Source organism: Bos indicus, chromosome 8, assembly GCF_029378745.1.
Source record: "Bos indicus isolate NIAB-ARS_2022 breed Sahiwal x Tharparkar chromosome 8, NIAB-ARS_B.indTharparkar_mat_pri_1.0, whole genome shotgun sequence".
Lineage (NCBI taxonomy): Eukaryota > Metazoa > Chordata > Mammalia > Artiodactyla > Bovidae > Bos > Bos indicus.
The window spans coordinates 88,552,215-88,571,840 of NC_091767.1; the positions used below are offsets into that span (position 1 = coordinate 88,552,215).

A 19,626-nucleotide genomic window follows, 5' to 3' on the forward strand; every position below is an offset into this window, starting at 1 on the left:
TTGGGGGTTAAGGGGGAAAGGTGGAAGGTGGGGAGAGAAGATATCAGAGGGAAAGAGTGGAGATGGAAGGTGGTAGGGGCGGGTGGAGATGGAGGGAGTGGAGGAGTGCAGGAAGGTGAAGAAAGGGGAGGGAAAAGGGGAGGGACGGAGCGGGTGGGGGATGAGAAGTAGGGCGGGGAGCCGGGCGGCAAGGAGGAGGAGGCAGGAGAGAGGGGGAAGGGAAGCGAGAGGAGGCGGGAAGGGAGGAGGGGAGCGGAGGAGGGGCCTGCGCGCAGCCCCGCGCCCTCCCTCCCGCGCCGGCCTCCGCGCCCTCCCTCGCCGCAGCATCCCCGAGTCGCCTGGCCGCGCCGCCCCTCCGCGCCGGGCCTCCGAGCCGGTCGCCTCCGCCTCTGCCGCCGCCATTCCTGCGCCCGCGCTCGCCTGGCCCGGCACCGCGGGGCCGCGCGGCCAGGACACGCCGCGCCAGGTAAGGGTTGGCGGGTAGAGGGCGGGCGCGGGCGGTGCAGGTGCGCGGGGGCGGCGAGACCCTCCCCGAATCGGCCCCCGAGCCCGCCCGGAGCCTCCGCCCCGAAGCCCCCTGACTCCTCCCAGGACCCCCGGGGCCTCCCCGGAGCCCCCTTCCCGGAGCTCCCTGACTTCTCCCGAGACCCCTCTTTGAGTCCCCTCCCAGGACCCCCCAGGACCCCTCCCCTCCTCGGCTACCTCCCTGCCCCGGCGCGCAGGTGGCTCGGCGACGCTTGGGGCTCGGGGCGCGCGGCTGACCCTGGCCCGGGGCGGGGGCGGTGTGTTCTGCCTGACCCGCGGCTCCTGTCGGCTCGGCCCCCGCCCCACTCCGGCCATTCAGGCCTGGCCCGGCCCCGCGGCTTCTATTTCTGTCGGCGGGGCCGCGGCCCCCCGGCGCTAGACCCCGAGCAGCGCACTCAGACAGGTGGGGCAGGTCGGGGCCCTGGCAGTGAGTGTTGCAGGCCTCGGCTTCCTTTTGGGTTTTGGCTGCGTGATTCTAGAATAGCCAAGGAGAATCAGCAGCCTTAGCTTAGGGCTGCACCTGTTGCAGCCGCCTGGTGAACTGCAGGAGGCTGAATCCACTGGGGTTTTGCCAGGGCAGACAGTGGAAAGGAGGGTTGGATCGTGGTGGTCCCCTTCGTTTTATTTCATTTAGTATTGGGGATGGGGGTGTGTGGGCGTCTGGAGGCGGGCAGTTCACCAAAAACGAGGCCTGTGGTCTAGGGCAAGGGTCGCCGCTTTCTGGAGCGCATATGCTATGCAAAGTTGTTCAGCTTTTGATTTGAAAACCACCACTTATGTTAAGTACATCCAGGACTTGGGGACTGTGGCCAAGTGGCTGGCCCCCCCATTCTGAGTCTATTCAGATCCACTAGGCGCCACCGAGCGGAAGTTTCCTTTCCAAGGGTGAAGTGACATCGGTAGCCTGTCAGCTCATACCTGCCCCAGGCCTGGGGCCTGCCTTCTGGCTGCCTGGGCGCTGTATTTTGGGAATGTTTACTGTGTCCCAGAAACAGGCTGCCTCAGTCAGTGCTGGGGCCAGGATTCTGGCCGAGATAATGCCCCGATTGTCACTTGAACCGTTGGTGTCTGTGCACATCGTCTGCAAGAATAAAGAAGAATAAAACAGACCTGCTCAGAGTACTCCAGGCAGCCAGTCCTACCAGGGGGAAAGCCTGCAGGGATGAGGGGATGGTGAAGGGATTCACTGGGGTATTTCTGGGGACAAAGACTCTTCCCACCAAGAGTGTAGACCTTCAGATTGCAAAGAAAAAAAAAGTTTGTATTATGAACAGCGAGTAAACCAAATAAAGAAAGAAAAATTGCTGATGCTGAGAGGCAACCCAGCTCTGGTCTACTCTTGAGCCATGTTATAGGACCGTGAGCTGGCATTCGAGAGGTACTGGCTGTCTATGATTGCTGGAAAATGCAGCGTTATCCCTCTGCTGGTAACTGGGGTGCTCTCACAGCCTTCTTTGGGGTCCTGGCAGATGGTACATCCACCCCAGCTCAGGAGTGGGGTGCAGGGCCACACCGCACAGCTGTCCAGTGGGTCTGGGGGCAGGGAGATGACCATAATGACATCATCCACTCGTGATCCAGTCCCTGTGGGTTAGCCAAGGCAGGTTTCATCTCAAGCGCCCTCCCCCCTCACCAGGCAAGGATGTCTAGGCCAGTCTTGGGAGCGCATGCTAATGGCTGGCTCTGAGTGAGGGGGGAAGGACCATCGGCTGGTGCCAGCACATAGCGAAATCAATAATGTGTTGCAGAGATCAATGGTTTTTTCATTGGTCCTCTGTGCTTCCAAAGAAAGCCTGCTTCTCCCACACTGAGCACGGACAGTTTCAGGCCTCCCACCCCTCCCTCTGGGTTCTGTTTCTGGTTGGGGGGGAATGGGTGTGGCCAGGAGCCTCTTCCTGATCCCTTGTGTGGTGAGCCTGGGGCTCCTGGATTGGCAATTGGGCTCCGTGTCCCCTCCCACCACCAGGCGTCCCCAGTGTGCCTGGGTTAGGCCCCTGCTGCTGCATATGTGTATTGGCTTCCCAAGTGTTCCTTAATTCACAGCGACCTTCCCCTCATGCTAACAATTTGTTCAAAAGAACTCCTGAGAAGGTGATGTGGCAGGTGGTGCATCCCTGTGCCCCCAGCCCCCCATCCCAGTCTCTTCTGGGAGTGACAACAGTGACCAAGTTAACCATCCAGGCCTGCAGGGTGGCCATGGGGTGAAGCTGGCCATGTGAAAATACACAAATGAATTTGCCATCAACTGACTGTCGAGGGTGGCTACAGGGAGAAAGACTGCTGTCCTTTGTGGGGCTCGGCAGGTGCAGTCTCCCCTGCTCCACCTGTGCCTCTGGGGCCCTTGACCATTCAGGGATGTCTCGGGGCGTCACCCGAGAGTGGGCCGGTCCGGCAGGCTTCTCTGCACTGGAGACTCAGCACAGCCCGTGGCCATTGCAGCCTGCCTGCTGTCAAAGGTGATGGAGAGAAGTGCAGATTTATTGCTGCTGCTGCTGCTAAGTCACTTCAGTCGTGTCTGACTCTGTGCGATCCCATAGACGGCAGCCCACCAGGCTCCCCCGTCCCTGGGATTCTCCAGGCAAGAACACAGGAATGGGTTGCCATTTCCTTCTCCGATGCATGAAAGTGAAAAGTGAAAGTGAAGTTGCTCAGTCGTGTCCGACTCTTCGCAACCCCATGGACTGCAGCCCACCAGGCTCCTCGGTCCATGGGATTTTCCAGGCAAGAGTACTGGAGTGGGGTGCCATTGCCTTCTCCAAGAGATTTATTAGGAGGAAGTATCTGCTGATTCAGTCAAGTGGAGATAGCACGTGAGTGGGCCGTGCCTGGAGCTGGGCTGGCATTGTTCAGCGCACCAATTAAGGTGATCTTTGGGATAAGCAAAGTGGCTCATCGCAACTCCTTGGAGTGGCTCACTTTGAATTGCCTGTCCCTTCCTGAGTGCATGGTCTTTTACCTGGCGATATTGTACCTAGACCAGGCATCACAGCAGCCCAGGAGTCATTCCCCCATAGCTGCCTTCCAGCATGCCCTGTGATCCGCCAGTAGGACCGGGTCCTTTATTTGGTCTAAAAGTCTCAGATGCTCTCTATGAAAGTGGAGACTTCACCCCTTCCCCAGGTCACTTCTATGTATTACTCGTGATTGCAGCTTTGAACGAAATGCAGTTAACCAGCATTTGAGCCAAGAAACATTCCTTTCAAAAGTGATGGTATTTAAAGAGACAGTTGGGCGTTTGTTGAGTGAACAATGATTTTAAAAGATAATTATATTCCTTAACAACAGTATTTTGGTTATGTTCACACAGTCTTTACCCTTTAGCTGTAGATGCTGGAGTGATCTGCAGAGGAAGTGAGAGCCGTGTTTGAGAGCTGTTTCAGATTAGCGTGGGTGGGGGATGGGTTGGGTGATGGAGGGGGCAGCACTGACCATTGTTGAACGGTTATTCGCTCTGGGTGATGGTACCTGAGGGTTTGTTAGTCTCTTCAGTCTTTAGTCTTTAAAAGTCTTTATCATAAAATAGTTAATGATCTAAGAATCCCATTTCCCCCTCTCAAATGCCATAGGATCCTTCACTTCATGGAATAGTTGAGGTTTACTCAGGATGGGGAATGTGGGTATACCTGTGGCAGATTCATTTCGATATTTGGCAAAACTAATACAATATTGTAAAGTTTAAAAATAAAATTTAAAAAAAATAAATAAAAGAAGTGCTGATGAGTTAAGTGAAAACATTGCTCCTTAGTGTGGACTGTATAGAGTGATCCCATTTACACATGTATAGGTAATAAAGTATAGAAGCGTCTGGAATGACAGACTCTGTGTGTCAAACGGACGATGACAGAGCACCCGCGGTGGACGAGGAGGGCAGGTGCTGCTCCAGACTCTAGGGACACAGCTCCGAGCAAGAGTGGCTGTCCAGCTGGTGACCGGGATGGGAGGGAAGGATATATGTGTGCATGTGAGTTGTGTGTGCTTGGGTGTTGGCAGAGGGTTGAGAAGGGGGTGGCAGGAAGGAGGAAGGGGAATCTAGCCTTTTATCCCCTCACCTATTTCCATGTGGTTTGTTTCTTTTACAGTGGGATTGTTTTTGTAATGATAAAATGTATTTGTAAGAAGGGATTTCCATTAGGGAATGTGCTTAGTTGCTCAGTCGTGTCCGATTCTTTGCGACCCCATGGCCTGTAGCCCACCAGGCCCCTCTGTCCATGAGGATTCTCCAGGCAAGAATGCTGAAGTGGGTTGCCATGCCCTCCTTCAGGGGATCTTCCCAACCCAGGGATTGAACCCAGGTATCCTGCATTGCAGGTGGATCCTTTACCATCTGAGCCACCAGGGAAGCCCTTAAGGAATAGAATAACCTGGGTGTTTTGCAATATTTATTTATTTAGCTGCACGGGCCCTTAGCTGTGGTACTTGGGATCTTCAGTCTTTTGTGGCATGCAGGTTCTTTAGTTTTGGCATGTGGAATCTAGTTCCCTGACTGGGGATCATACCCAGGCCCCACCTGCATTGGGAATTCAGAGTCTTAGCCACTGGACCACCATGGAAGTCCCTGTTCTAAACATTAAGTTTCTAAATCTAAATTTATTCGAAATGGATTTGACTTGTAGGAATTCGTGTTCCTACACAACATAATAACATGATGTGGCTTCAGTGAGGCAGGCAGTGAGTCCACAGCCATTTTTGCTCTGAGCCTGTGCTCTGTGGGCCCTGAAAAAGAGACACCAGTACCCTGACCTCAGCAATAGGGGGGACGAGACTCAGACCCTGAAAATTTAACAGGAATGCCGTTCCTCAATTTGGGCAGTAAGCTGAGGTACCATGCTGGGCCTGAGCCATGGGATGGGGAAGACCCTTAGCTCAGACCCACCATGGTCCTGGTCTAAGTGGGGAAGCACATTTCGTTCCATGGGACTTGACCCAGCAACAAAAGCAGTGACAGTCCAGAGCCTTCTTGGGTGGATTCCCACTGCTAGTTGGGTGACCTGCCACTGTGGGGCTGTTCCACTCATCTTCAGCAGTTGCTGTTTTCTCATTTAGTAGAGAATATGTTAAGTAACTTTCCTCTACAGCAGCAGCAACAACAAAACCCATAAAAATGCTAAGTCCACGGAGTAAAAAAGTACAAGTTGCCTGGAATCCTCAGGGCTTCCCGCCCCCTCCATTTTCCTGTCCTATTACAAGAAATTTGAGTTGCTTAAGTACCAGAATGTAATTGGCTTTGATCTAGCATCTGGGTGTTGTTTGGCTCTGAAGCATGTTTTTGATTCTGTTTGCAAGGACACTACGTTCCCGGAGGCCTACTCTGAATAAGGGCCTCAGCTGGACCCCACTTTGTTCTCACCATGTGTTTGGGAGTTTTGTTTGTTGTTGTTGTTGTTGTTTACTAGTATTTTCCATGTTTGTGGGGCGGCCACAGCCGGGCCTGCAGTGAGGCGGCTGTGCTCTGAGCCTGGGGTCTCGTCTGCATGGCCATGAGCTGCCTGCTATCAGAACAGACTGTAGGCGCATGGCTCATTTTTCCATTGAGATCAGATGTGTTCTCTGCATCTCAGTCCTTTCCAGAGGCCTTAGGGATCCTGTCTGAATAGAGCTGTGCCGTCTGGGCATTTGGGGCACCCAGGGGGTCTGTATCCTTTGTAGGTGAGGTCCCATCATTCATCTTTTTTGAGGCAAAGAAATTAGGTACTCAGGTGGTGCTAGTGGTAAAGAACTCACCTGCCAATGCAGGAGACATAAGAGATGCAGGTTCGATCCCTGGGTTGGGAAGATCCCCTGGAGGAGGGCATGGCAGCCCACTCCAATATTCTTGCCTGGAGAATCCCGTGAACAGAGGAGCCTGGCAGGCTGTAGTCCATAGGGTCACACAGAGCTGGACACTACTGAAGCAACTTAGCAAGGCCCCTTTCACCTCCACTTCATGAAGTCCCACCACTCCGTCCAGCAAATGTTTACTGAGCTCCAATTACAGCAAGAAACCAAGAGATAGAAGGCCCTGCCAGCTTGGCACTTACGGTCAAGTAGTGGGTACTGGAAGGCTAAGGAGAGGAAGTAAATCCGAATGTAACGCATTGGGGCCATAGTGCCATGGAGAAAGCCAGTGTGGGGTCCAGATGCTCACAGTTTGAGGATGTTTGAGATTCAAAACCAGGTGACTGGTGGGCTGATGGAAGAGGTGAGGAGTGACCAGGGGGATGTCCTGGCATGCTTTAGCAAGGCCAAAGGGTAGGTGTGGCTGGAGCAGAGGAGCAGCCCTGTACAGGTGGTGGGTCTGGCTGGATTCTGGTGTGTTGTGAAGATGGAGCCATTGGGATGGTTGGCTCAATAGAGGAGTCCAAGGTGACCCTGAGATTCTTGGCTCAGGCAGCCTCAGGGATGGAGTGGGCGTCACCCTGAAATGGGGTCTCAATGGGCAGAGCAGCTTTGGGGGATTTGGGAGGGTGGTACCTATGACCTCCACTGCTGTCCACGTGGAGGTGGTAAGGGGCTTGTTGGGCAAGCAAGGGTGGAGTTGAAGGGAGTGGCCTGGGTCCGATATGGGTCTGGCTGTTGCCAGCACAAAGGTGATATTTTTAAAGCTGAGTTGGCACAAGATGGCAGAGGAGGAGAGGAGAGGTCCAAGGTCAAGGAACCAAGAAGGAATGTCATCAGGGCAGGAGAAAGCCAGAGGGGTCTGGGGTATCCAGGGCCACAGGAAGAGTGTGCATGGAGAGAATGGGCTGTCTGGCCGAGGGAGCCAGCTAGATGAGGAATGAGAATTATCCTTGGAGGATTGACCTTAGAAACATGGAGGTTGTCAGTGTCCTGACAAGAGGGGTGGGAGTGTTGGGCCAAGAGAAGGTGGCAAGTGGAGCTCAGGACATCAGGAGTTGGTAGTTTTTTCGAGAATTTTTCTGGGAAAGGGGGCTGAAAGATGGGGGAGTTGCTGGTGGGCATAAGGGGTTGTGTTTCAGGTTTTGGTCCTGATGGGAAAGATGGAGTAGGGGGAAGAGTGAAGGAAGTAGGGTGGGGGCCTTGTCCATGTCCTCCAATGAGGGAGACGGAGGGGGACAGACGAGTGGCCACTGTTCCCCCGCAAGCAAACTGTCATCAGCCTCTTAGGTGCCCCACTTCTCTGATTGGCCCTGGGGTCCTCAGAAGGGGTCAAGATGGCAGAAAATGGTAATGGAAGCTTGTGACAGCGGAACCTCTGAGCATGGCGGTGGGTGCCCAGGGGCTGATGAAGCCCTCTTGGGTGCTGAGCATAGGAAGTCTGGAGAGCTGAGTTTGCCAGGCTCCCTGGCAGGAGTGGATGCCCTTCTGGCTGAGAGGACATCTGAGTGACAGGAGGAGGGTGAAGGAGGCCTGGTCTGCTGACCTGATGAGCCTGGGCAGAAACTGAGGCTGAAAGTGGGGCCGTGTCCTTGCAGCCAGGATGTGAGCATTTCCCTCTTATGTTGGCCTGGCATCCCTACACACAGGGCCCGGTCACTAGCGAGGGCCTGCGTGTAATGGATTAACACCGCCCTGATTCCGCATCCGCTGAGCGCCACGTGAGTGAGGGAGAGAGCCTGTCTCCAGGCGTGGTCCCTGTGCCAGCAGCATTGTATTTCCAGACCCTGCTGCAGGTGCAGGTTTTTACCTCCACCCCCAGGACCCCTGAACCAGAAGCTCTGTGGTAAAGAATCTGCCTGCAAGGCAGGAGACCCAGGTTCGGTTTCTGGTTCAGAAAGATCCCTTGGAGAAGAGAATTGCAACCCACTCCCTTGGAGAAGGGAATTGCATGGACAGGGTAGGCTGGTGGGCTACTGTCAGTGGGGTCACACAGAGTTGGACATGACTGAGTGACCAACACTTTCACTTCCAAGGTTGGGCTAAGCACAGCCTGTGGTTGGGAGGTGTACCCTGAGGGACAGACAGAAGAGCTTCTCTCTGGATGCCCTTTAGACTTAGGGTGCTTGCCTGTAGAAACAGTTCCGTTAACCAGTTTTATTGAGGTATAATTTACATACAATAAAAGGTTACTGTTCAGTGAATTTTGACAAACGTATACAGTTATGCAGGCTTCCCTTGTAGCTTAGATAGTAAAGAATCTGCCTGCAATGCAGGAGACCCAGATTCAGCCCCTGGGTGGGGAAGATTCCCTGGAGAAGGGAATGGCAAACCACGCCAGTATTCTTGCCTGAAGAATCACATGGACAGACAATGGGTTTGCAAAGAGTCAGACTTAACTGAGTGACTTTCACTTTCACTTCCAAGCTTGGGCCAAGCAGGGCTTGCCTTTGCGGGTACTGCATCCTGGAGGGCAGACAGGAGGGGAGAGGCAGGGCCAGTGGGCCCACTCTGGATGCACATTAGACTTGGGATGTTCACCTGTAGAATCAATGTTTCTTTAACCAGTTTTACTGAGGTATAATTACATACAATTAAAGGCACTGTTTGGTGAGTATTGACAAAGGTATCCAGTTATGCAGCTGCTACCGTGATGTGATGGAGGCCGACAGTGGATGAACCCTGCAGGTGAGGGTGCACCTCACGCGTTCATGCACCTACCATCCCTGGCTGCTGTCCGGCTGCTGTAGCAGTCGAGCAGTTGCAACAGAGATTGTGTAGCCTATGAACTCTCCCCAAACTCCCTGTTGCCTCTTTGCACTCAACCCTCCACCCAGGCAATCACTGATCTGTCGAGATTAGACTATTAGAAGATTGGTTTCTTTAAGCGTTTCAGAACGGAAGCATGTATTGTAGATTTCTTACTTCTTTCCCTTGGCGCATCTCTGAGATTCTTGGGTTTTGCTGTGTGTTGTACTTTCCGTCTTTTATTGCTGAATCCTGTTGTATCACGTGGGTGTGCCATGATTTATTGATTTATTCACCTGCTGGTGGATGTTTGGATTGCTTCCTGTTCGAGATTATTATGAATAAAAGTGCCGCAAGCTACAGCGCAACACAAAAGAACAACCAGTTAAAACACGAACAAAAATATCTCCAGAGAAGACAGACAGATGAGAAACAAGCACATGAAAAGATGCTCAACATCATTAGTCACGAGGGAAGTGCAAGACCAAACCGCAGTGAGATACTATTTCCCTCTTTTATTTAGAAGAATGACTTTTATTTAAAAAAAAAAAAAGGAAAATAGTAAGTGTTGGTGAGCATATGGAAAAGGTGTAAGTTTCACACGTTACTTCGAGAATGTAAAATGGTGCAGCAACTTGGAAAATAATTTAGGGATTCTTCCAAAAATTAAACACAGAAATGTCATGTGACCCAGCAGTCCTACTCATGGGTAAATACACAAAAGAATTGAAGATAGATGTTCCAACAAAAACTTGTACACAATTGTTCATAGCAGTGCTAACTCACAATTTGGGAAACAACTCAAATGCCTGTCAGTGGATGAATGAATAAATAAATGTGGTCCATCCAGGCAATGGAATATTACTTAGCCATTAAAGAAATGAAGTACTGACATGTGCTACAACATGGATGACCCTTAAAAACATTTTACTAAGTAAAAATAGTCAGACACAAAAGTGCATTGTATGATTCCATTTATACGAAATGTCTGGAATAGGCAGATCTATTGAGACAAAACAAAGCAGGCTGGTGCTTGCCAGGGCCTGGGGAAGGGGAGAATGGGAGTGACTGCTTAATATGTATGGGGTTTCCTTTGGAGGTGATGAAAATGATTTGGAACTAGAGAGTGGTGATGGTTGCCTATCCTTTAAAATGGTTTAAATGGTAAATTTTATCTTATATGTATTTTACGGCTATAAAAAAAGGGGATATAAAAAATGCTGTATTCGTTTGTATGCACATCTGAGAGTGGACATGCATTTTCATTTCTCTTGAGTAACTACTTAACCAGTAGAATTGTGAGGCTGTGTGGTAAGTGTATCTTTAACTTTGTAAGAAACTGGCAAACTGTTTTCCAAAGTGGTTGTATCATTTTACATCCCTACTGCTGACGTGGGAGCAGTTATTTCACATCCTTGCCAACACTTGCGGTCCTCAGTCTTTTTAAATTTAGTTACTCTGGTGGGAGTTGTGCTCTACCATAGATGTTCTAGTTGAGTATCTTTTCCTGTATTTATTAGCTCTTTTAGGTTTTGTTAAAATCTTCTGCTGACTTTTTAGTTGGGCTATTTATCTCTTATATTTGAGTTTTTAAGAGTTCTTTACGTGTTCTGGATTCAGTTTGATAGATATTTGTATTGCAAATATTGTTTTCTCTGTGGCTTACCTTTCTATTTGATTAATGATATCACACAAAGGGCAGACATTTTTAGTTTTAAGTCCATTTATATCAACTGTCTTTAGCTAGTGGTTTGTGCTTTTTGTGTCCTGTTTAAGAAACTTTGTCTCACCCATCATCATAAAGATTTTCTCCTGTGTTTTCTTCTGAAGGCATTATGGCCTTAGCTTTTATCTGCTATCTGTTTTGAGTTACCTTTTAACTGGAAAGAGTTTAGGATTGAGGTTCATTGTTTTGAGTGCATATACCCAGTTGTTCCCGCACATTTGAAGAGTAATTGAGAATCTGTGTGGCTCTGTTTCAGGACTCAGTTCTAGTCCATTTTGGCTTATTCACCACTGGCCTAGAAACTAGCCCGTCTTCATGACTGTTGTTTTACAGTAATTCTTGAAGTCAGGTAGTGAACCTTCCAGTTGTGCTTTATTTTCAAAACTGTGTTATCTAGTCTAGATCCTTTACATTTCCATATAAGTTTAAAATCGGCTTGCCAGTTTCTACAAAAACGCCTGCTTCAATTTTGAGTGGGATTGCATTAACTCCTTAGATCAACTTGAGGAATATTGTTATTTTAACAATATTGAGTCCCAGCCAGTGATCATGGACTGTCTTTCCATCTGTATTCAGTTTCCTTCATTTCTCTTAGCAGTGATTTGTAGTAGTCAGTGTAGGTCTTGTATGAGTTTTATCACATTTATTCGTGAGTATTTTGTGATTTTAAATGTTACAATTGGGTTTTAAATTTTTAATTTTCCAATCGTTTATTTCTACTCTTGGAATATTGTGTGGTTGAATGGCACCAGCGACTCGATGGACATGAGTTTGAGCAAGTTCCCGGAGTTGGTGATAGACAGGGAAGCCTGGCATGCTGCAGTTCAAGGAGTTGCAGAGTCATGCATGACTGAGTGACTCAACTGAACTGTTACTGTATAGAAATTCTGTTGATTTTTATATAGTTTATTTATCTTGTGACCTTTCTAAATTCACTTATTTGTTTCAGTAGCTTTTTTGTGTCCTTTAAGATTTTTACACAAAGATAATCCTGACAGTTATAAGTAGGAACCATTTTACTTCTGTCTTTTCAGTTTAAATGCTTTTTATTTCTTTTTCTTCCTTTATTCCATTGTCTAGGATGTTCAGTGCAGTGTTTAACAGAAATGGTGACGATGGACACTCACCTGTTCCCAATCTTAGGAAGAAGGAACTTAGTATCTTTTCATTGAATATGATGTTAGGTGAAGATTTTATGTAAATGCATTTTTGGAGGTTGAGGGAATTTTCTAGTTTGCATAGAGTTTTTATCATTACTGGATGTTCAGTTTTGTTATATGCTTTTTCTGTATCTGTTGAGATGATCATATGGTTTTTCCTCTTTTTTTGATAAATATGGTGAACTACAGTAGTTAATTTTTGAATGTTAGACAATATTTCATCCCTGGCACAAACCCCAGTTGGTCATGATATTATTATCTTTTTTTTGGTATTGCTAGATTCAATTTGCTACAATTTTGTTAAGAATATTTAGAACTATATTGATGAGAGATATTGTAATCTTTTCTTGTAATCCTTCTGTCTGGTTTCTGTATCAGGGTAATGTTGGCCCCACACAATAATTTGGGAAGTGTTTCTTCTTCATTTATTATTGAGAGTTTGTGTAGGACTGGCATTGTTTCTTCCTTAAACATTTAACAGGATTTATTAGTTAAGCTGTCCTGGATTTCCTTTATGAATTCGGTTCATTGACATAGAGCTATGAAGACTTTCTGTTTCTTCTTGAGTCAGTCCTGGTGATCTGTATGTTTCAAGGAATCTGCCCATTTCACTTAAGTTGTCAAAGTTGTTGGCATGAGGTTGTTTATAATATTCCCCTATTATCATTTTAATGCCTTGGGATTTGCATGGTTTTCCCTCTTTCATTTCTGAGCCTGGGATTCTTGAAAAAATGAAGCAGAACAAAACCCCCGTGTCTGTCTCCACACCCGCCCAGTTACAACAGAATCTCCTGGGATGGGAGGGAGGGTGTGGATGTGTGGTTTTGACAGCTGTTCAGGTAATTCTTGTGCAGCCAGAATTGAGAGCCTTTGACGCAGAGGAAGGAGGGATAAGCTTTACTTACTGGTGGTCTGGGCAGGTATCCCAGAAGGAAGAGAAGGAGGATCTGAAAGAGTGGAGAAGGATACAGGGCCCTTGTCTGAACACAGGGTCTGTATGGAGAACACCAGGCCAGTGGCCTTGATGGGGCTTTGAGTTTGGTGTGGACCCTGGGTGGACCTGCAGGTATGGAGGGCGTTCTGTACATGACAGATTTTGGAGCCAGTGAAAAATAGGAAGGAAAGCAGCTGGCCAAGAGACAAGGAATTCCAGGCCACACAGCATAGACTTCCTTCTCTGCAGGGTTGTTGTTTGTTTTAAAGTGAGATTTACTGAGGGATAATTTGCATTCAATCCTTAAGGGAATCAACCCTGAATATTCATTGGAAGGACTGATGCTGAAGCTCTAATACCTTGGCCACCTGATGAGAACAGGAAAAGACTTTGATGCAGGGAAAGATTGAGGGCAGGAGGAGAAGGGGATGACAGAGGATGAGATGGTTGGATAGGATCCCTGACTCAATGGACGTGAGTTTGAACAAACTCCAGGAGATGGTGAAGGACAGGGAAGCCTGGAGTGCTGCAGTCCTCATGGTTGCAAAGAGTTGGACACTACTGAGAGACTGAACAACAGCGACAATTTGCGTTCAGCAAAATGCACCCATTTTCATGTCCTGTTCTATGAGTTTTGAAACATAGTCATGTAACAATCACCAGATCAAGATACAGAAAATCGTGTAACTCCATAGATTTCCCTGTGTCCTTCCAGAGTCAGATCCTTCCCCACCCCGCCCATTCCCAGCACCCACGAATCTGTTTTCCATCCTTTAAGGCTTTTCCAGGATGATGTATAAGTGGAGTCACACAACGTACAGCCTCTGGGTCCAGCTTCTTTCACTCTGCCTAATTTTGCAGGGGTTTGAGCAGTAACTGATGTGAGCAGAATCACAGTGAGCGCTGACTCTGACACCTGATTTATGAATCAGAAAGATGAGGATGAAGACAGGGAGGCCATTATGGGAAAGAGTGACATAGCGATATTCATGGTGATCTCATTGTCAGGGACCTGCCACCAGCCTACTATGCCTGTCTCGTGGAGTTCTAACCACAGCCCTATCAGGCTGGGAGAGTCCTTCTGTCTTTTCCAGGTGAGGATGTTGAAAACGGAGCAACCAAGGAGTGGTGGACCCAGGATGTGAACACGGGGGCTGTGGCTTGAAGCCTGCAGGGAGGGGTGCTTGCCAGATACAGCATCTGATGCGCACATTGAGGGGTGGCCACTGGTCGAGGTATTTAAAAAATTTTAAGGATACCTGTACCCTCGGCCATTTCAGTTCATTGTCTGGAAATTTATGCTGAGGAATCATGGTTGTGAAGAAGCGTTTATTAGAAAGGGTGTCAGGTGTTGATAAACAGAAAACCCAGATACCAGCTGAAAGCCACTGACAGATGGTCAGAGATGAGGAGATACAGTTAGGCTAGCCAGCCTCTAAAAATAATAGTATAAAATATGATGATGTATCACATCAAGTACTAGGAACTATTCCTAAACCAGGGCATACAGTGAGGACCCATAATTTGTCTAGGAAGCATTAGGCAGACTGTCCAGAAGGGAGGGTCACGTAGTTCGTTGACGTTGTGGTTTTTGTTTTCTCCTTGGTGCTTGTCTGCATGACTCCAGTTTTCTGCAGCAATAAAGGAAAAATGGAAAAAACACAACTGTAGATCACACGCGCACACACACACGTCATATGCCTTGAGAGTCTGACACACTTTTCATAGACCTGTTATACCTGCCTTGTTTAAAAAGCAGGTGGGAGTTCTTTCTGTTGTGCTTTTAAATGGGAAACATACGCTGGCCTGTCCAGACAGAGTGAGAGGAGATGCTTGAGTGAGAGTGTGTGGCCGCCATGAGCCCTGCGCCGGGGGTGGGCCCACTGCCCTCCTCCATGCCTGGCTCCAGCAAGAGCCTGCTCTGATGGACGGCCTGGGTTTGACCGAGAGTCAGGCTTGTGTCGTGTGTGTGTGTGGCCTCAGGAAGGCCTGACCGTTCATGAGTGGGGTCAGCAGCATCTGGGAGCTGTGGTATTATAAAATGAGGTGACAAGTGAAATATCCCTTCTTGGTTATCTTTGAACTGGGATGCTGATAGATTTCAGTATCATATTTAAAACCAAGCTTCAGAGAGGTTTCAGTACTTATCTAATGTTGCTGAAAACATTTTATTAGAATATTAAAACTTAATGGCTGCTTTCAGACCCTGAGGGCAGCTCACAGTAAGACATGCATTTATTCTGTAAGGCAGTGAACCTGCTTATATGTGTGTACATATGCATGCACACACATGTGTATATATACACACACCCGTACTTAAAAAAAGTTTCTCAGGAGAGCACTCACCCCTAACCACATATGATACTCTCTGATATTTTGTTCAATTGCATCTTGTTAAAAACTGTGTTTGCACCCCCCAGATTGAAAAATACTGAACCCCATTTTGTCGTCTGGCCTTCTGTGTGACTGCATGGACATTTTAAACTTTCGGCGTTAAGCAAATGTGTGAGGACTTTGTATTGTCGTTTTACTTCCCGCATCAACTACTGGCTGTGGTGACCTCTTCTTTGGTCTCTCTAAGTCTGGCGCTGAGCACAGGTTGGAGCCTGGAGCAGAGGGGCGCCCCCCCCCAGCTGCCCATCCCCAGTCGCCTGAGGAATGCATGCTCAAAGGCCACACATGGCAGGGGGAGGCGGGAGCCAGGAAACTGGGTCAAAGCAGAGCCCCTGAGCCTCGGAAGTGGATCACTGGCGGGTCTTTGAAACCTGAGGGACTAGCTTGGGTTTCAAATGTGGGCTCCCTTGGGCCTCCCTGGAAGCACGGCCCCCCTGCCTTATGTTTATATGCTCTCCCGCTTAGTGGACAGGACCACCAACGGAGCGAGGCTTGGTTTTCCCTGGCAACCCGGGAGGGGATGGGAACACGATTGTTAAAGTAGATGCTGAGGGGCCTGGAGAGCAGGCCTGAGAGACACAGGTCCCCACGGGTCTGCAGTGATGGCTTTGTGGCCTCCTGAGCTGGTGGGCACAGACTTTGCATCCTGGGAAGAGAACACCACTTATAGTGAGTGGAAAGGGCAGACTCCGCTTCGAAAACAAGTGAGACCCAGAACACACACACAGTCTCCTCTCTTCCCGGGAGAGGACGCAGCGTGTGCACATCCCAGCTCTTTCCGAAGGCCCAGACTTCTGCTAAGATGTTTTGTGTCAGGACTATTTTCAAGCCTTTTCTAGCATTTATGTTGTGGTCCCTAAAGACGGAGAAACTTTCCCCAAGCACAGCTCCTTTCATTAGCCATGCCAGGTGCCGGTCTCTCCAACCTGCTGGCCGGGAGCACAGGGAGCAGTGGTGTGGCTTCTGTTACCCAGAGTGATCTCCACGAGCTTGGCAGCGGCTGTTAGCTGCGCCAGCTGAGAACGGCTGGGCACTTCCCAGAGCAGCCGGAGCTTGTCCCAGCCTGGCCTGTGCTTCTCTTTGCTCTTTGTGCCATGCCTGTTTGCTCAGAGCTGAAGGGGGATGGGTCTGTTGAAGGAAACGTGCTCTTAGGGCTGTGGGGTCAGTCATTTTCTGCCCGGCCAAGTGCCCTTGTGTGTTCCTGGGCCAACCCTGGTGTCCTGAGGCATCTTCTCTCCAGGAGAGTGGCCCCAACAGCAGTAGCCGATGGACCAGGGCGTGCATCCTCTGAATGCTGGGGCCAGGGCCAGCTTGTTGGGGTCGGGTCCCCCAGCAAAGGCCACCTGACTTCAGGCTGACCTCTTCCATGGCCACTCACCACTGGCTGCTCAGCAGTGGGTCCCCTCACCCAGCTCAGTGTGGCTGCTCTTCTTTTCCCATCTTGAAATGCAAGAGAAGATCCCCACAAAACGGCAGCAGCAGAAGGTCCAGCCTGCCCTTGCTTCTCTATTTTCATCTTCCCATTTCCTTCCTCCTTCTCTGGTGAGGCGTTTGCACTTTTACAGTAATGCGCGTGTGACCTTGCTTTGCTCACCAGTGTAGCCTGACTCTGAGGCTCCCGGAGCACTAGCAGGCCCTTCTGGCACTCCACCCCAAGGATGCTGTCCCCACTGAGCGCAGCGGAGGTGCGTTCTGGCTGGGTTCGACTTGCATACACTGGATCCTGCAGTGCACGCGTGGATGTCCCTCAGCTCCTGTGAGTGGCCTCGGGCCCCGCTGCACGCCCGGGGCTCTTTCCTCATCCCAGCTCTCCAGCATCCATCTGGGGCGCGCACCACAGTTCATGCACTCGCTGTGCTGTTGGCTTGGTTTCTGGCTTGGGCCATTATGAATGTGGTTTGTAAACATTCTTGTCCCTTTATTCTCCATTGAGGACACCAGGAGTCCTCGATTATCTGTAGTTCCACTTCCCAGGGCAGCTTGCCTCCATCTGTAACAAGGCTCCTGGAATTGGGGTCTCAGACTTAGCTTGCTGGCACCCCTGGCTCCAGCTTGCTCCACCAGGAGCTATACCCTCCACCCTGGGAAGGGCTTTGGGCCTCCTTCTCCACCCCTGCTGCCATCTAGCCCCTTGGGGTCTCTCCAGCTGCACCCTGCTCCTTGCTACCCTCTGCTTCCCCCGATCTGGCGGGCCCAGCAAGGCCTGGTGGAAGACTCCCTGGTCGTGAAAATGTGGTGGCTTTTCTCTGCTCCGCAGTTCTGTCCCGCTGCACTGTACCCTGTCACTCAGCCGTGCTGCTGTTCACGCCTTCAGTGAGCAGGGGACATGCCTGGCATGTCCCGGGCACCATGTATGCAGCAGGGCATGGGGATGTAGAGGGAGAGCCCATGGCGTGTGGTGCCTCCAGCTGAACTGCAGTGACCAGGGATGTGTGCCACCAGGAAGGGAAAGTTGGGGGTGGGTGTTGACCAGCAAGGATGGGCTTGAGGGGGTCTAAGTCAGGAACTCTGAGCTGAAACTCAGGGACAGCAGGAAATAGCCAAACCTGAGTGGAGAGAAAAGCTGTGGCAGTTTAAACAAAGCATGTGGCTGTAATACATTGATACTGCTGTCACTGAGATGCCGTGGTGTCTGCCCTCCCTTGTGACTGCTTGGATCTTGGAGCCCTGAGATGCTAAGTAAGGGGCTGATGGCCCTCATGCTGTGAGGAAGCCCGAGCCCCGCAAGGCCATGTAGCACTGGGCCTGCAGTGGACAGCCTCTGCTCCCTCCTCCCCAGGCCCTGACTTGGGAGGGGAGTGGCCTTTACATGATCTCAGCCCTTGGTATCAGGACCCCAGAAGGGGCCTCAGACTTTGGGCTAAGTGTCCTGCTGGGGCCCGTCGGGACTCCTGGCCCAAGGACTGTAAGCGTGGGGACTATCTTGGGCCACCAAGTCCAGGGTGGTTTGTTACATGCAGCAGTGGCTCCCCCAGAGAGTGGGTGGGCCTTGGGGTGAAGTGGGAGAAGTTCTGGACACAGGTGCTGGGTGGGAGGTGGGGTGTGAATCATAACAGGTGCAATAGCGGTAATTACTTGAGTTTTCATCCTACACTTTTCATTGTCTCCGTAGCCGGGAGGCCTTCTGTCTTCTCCTTAGCTGACCATGAAGGAAACATGCTTACATCTCATCAAATCATGATGTACAAGCATGTTTCCTAGGGTCACCATAAGAAAACTTCGCAAATGAGTGGCTTAGACAACAGAAATTTATCCTTGCCCAGTTCTGGAGACCAGGAGTCCAAAATCAAGGTTTTGGCAGGCCCATGCTCCTCCTGAATGCTCTAGGATAGGACCCTTCCTGCCTCTTCCAGCTTCTCTTGGCTCCAGGTGTCCCTTGGCTTGTGGCCACATCCCTCCAGAACCTGCCTCCGTCTTCACGTGGCCTTCCTTCTTGTGTCTTGCCTCCATGGTGCTCTCACAAGGACCTTTGTTAGTGGATTTAGGGCCCATCCAGGTGACCTGGGATGATGGCATCTTAACTCTGTGATCTGAATGACATCTGCAAAGTCCCTTTTTCCAAATAACATCACTTCTCAAGCTCTGATTGAACATTTTTTGTCGCCTACTGTAGTGAGAAGGCAAGAGAAGGCAAGAGAACCGTGTGGGGCTGGGAGGAGGCGGGTGGCCCTGGTGGGGCGGGGACTGGCTTCGTGGCCAGCGGCAGGGAGAAGGGTGTGGGCTAGGGCTGGCAGGCATTCACCTTCTCCAGGATATAGTTCATCGAGGCTTTATCAGCAGGAAAATGGAAACCGCCGCCACTTTCTGACTTTGTGGGAAGTTATCAAAATGAGAGTGCGGTGGAAACTCACTGCTTTGTTAAATAATTTTGCATTGACTCAGAAGGGAAACAGGAAAGGGCCTTCTATCTTTTTATGTGAGTTTTTATCTCTGCTAGTGGGACCTTTCTTTTAAGTAGCTTTTCTACAAAAATACGTTGAATCTTTAGTGTGAACAGGAAGTCAGATATGCTGACTAACTTTTCCTTTATTTTAATGGCATTTCTATTGTTTTGAAAATGAAGAAAGAAAACAAAGAGTATAAGCTACCTCCTCTTGCCCAAGGTACGTGTTCTCTGTGCCTTTTGCGCACAAGCACACACACACACACACACACACACACACACGCATGTACACACGTGTACACATACATAGGACATATATGTAGATGGTGGTTTCCCAAGGATGTGTTCACACCGTAGAAGGTTTTGCAACTTGCTTTTTTCACTTAGCACTAGACATGTGTGCTCCGCACTGCACTGTGAAGCCTTGCACAAGTCTGTGAGG

The 19,626-nt window shown here is 49.8% G+C and overlaps 1 protein-coding gene across 5 annotated transcripts in view; it reads left to right on the forward strand.

Annotated features, from left to right (window-relative positions):
* Nucleotides 1-258: 258 nt before the first annotated feature.
* The window catches only part of SEMA4D (semaphorin 4D), a 127,292-nt gene continuing 107,924 nt past the window's right edge, over nt 259-19,626 (forward strand). For 4 of the 5 annotated variants that reach the window (XM_070795183.1, XM_070795182.1, XM_070795181.1 and 1 more), the window contains exon 1: nt 259-466. The gene's annotated coding sequence lies outside the window, so the exon portion shown is untranslated. The remainder of the gene's footprint in view (nt 467-19,626) is intronic. The other variant, XM_070795186.1, reaches the window with a different exon arrangement.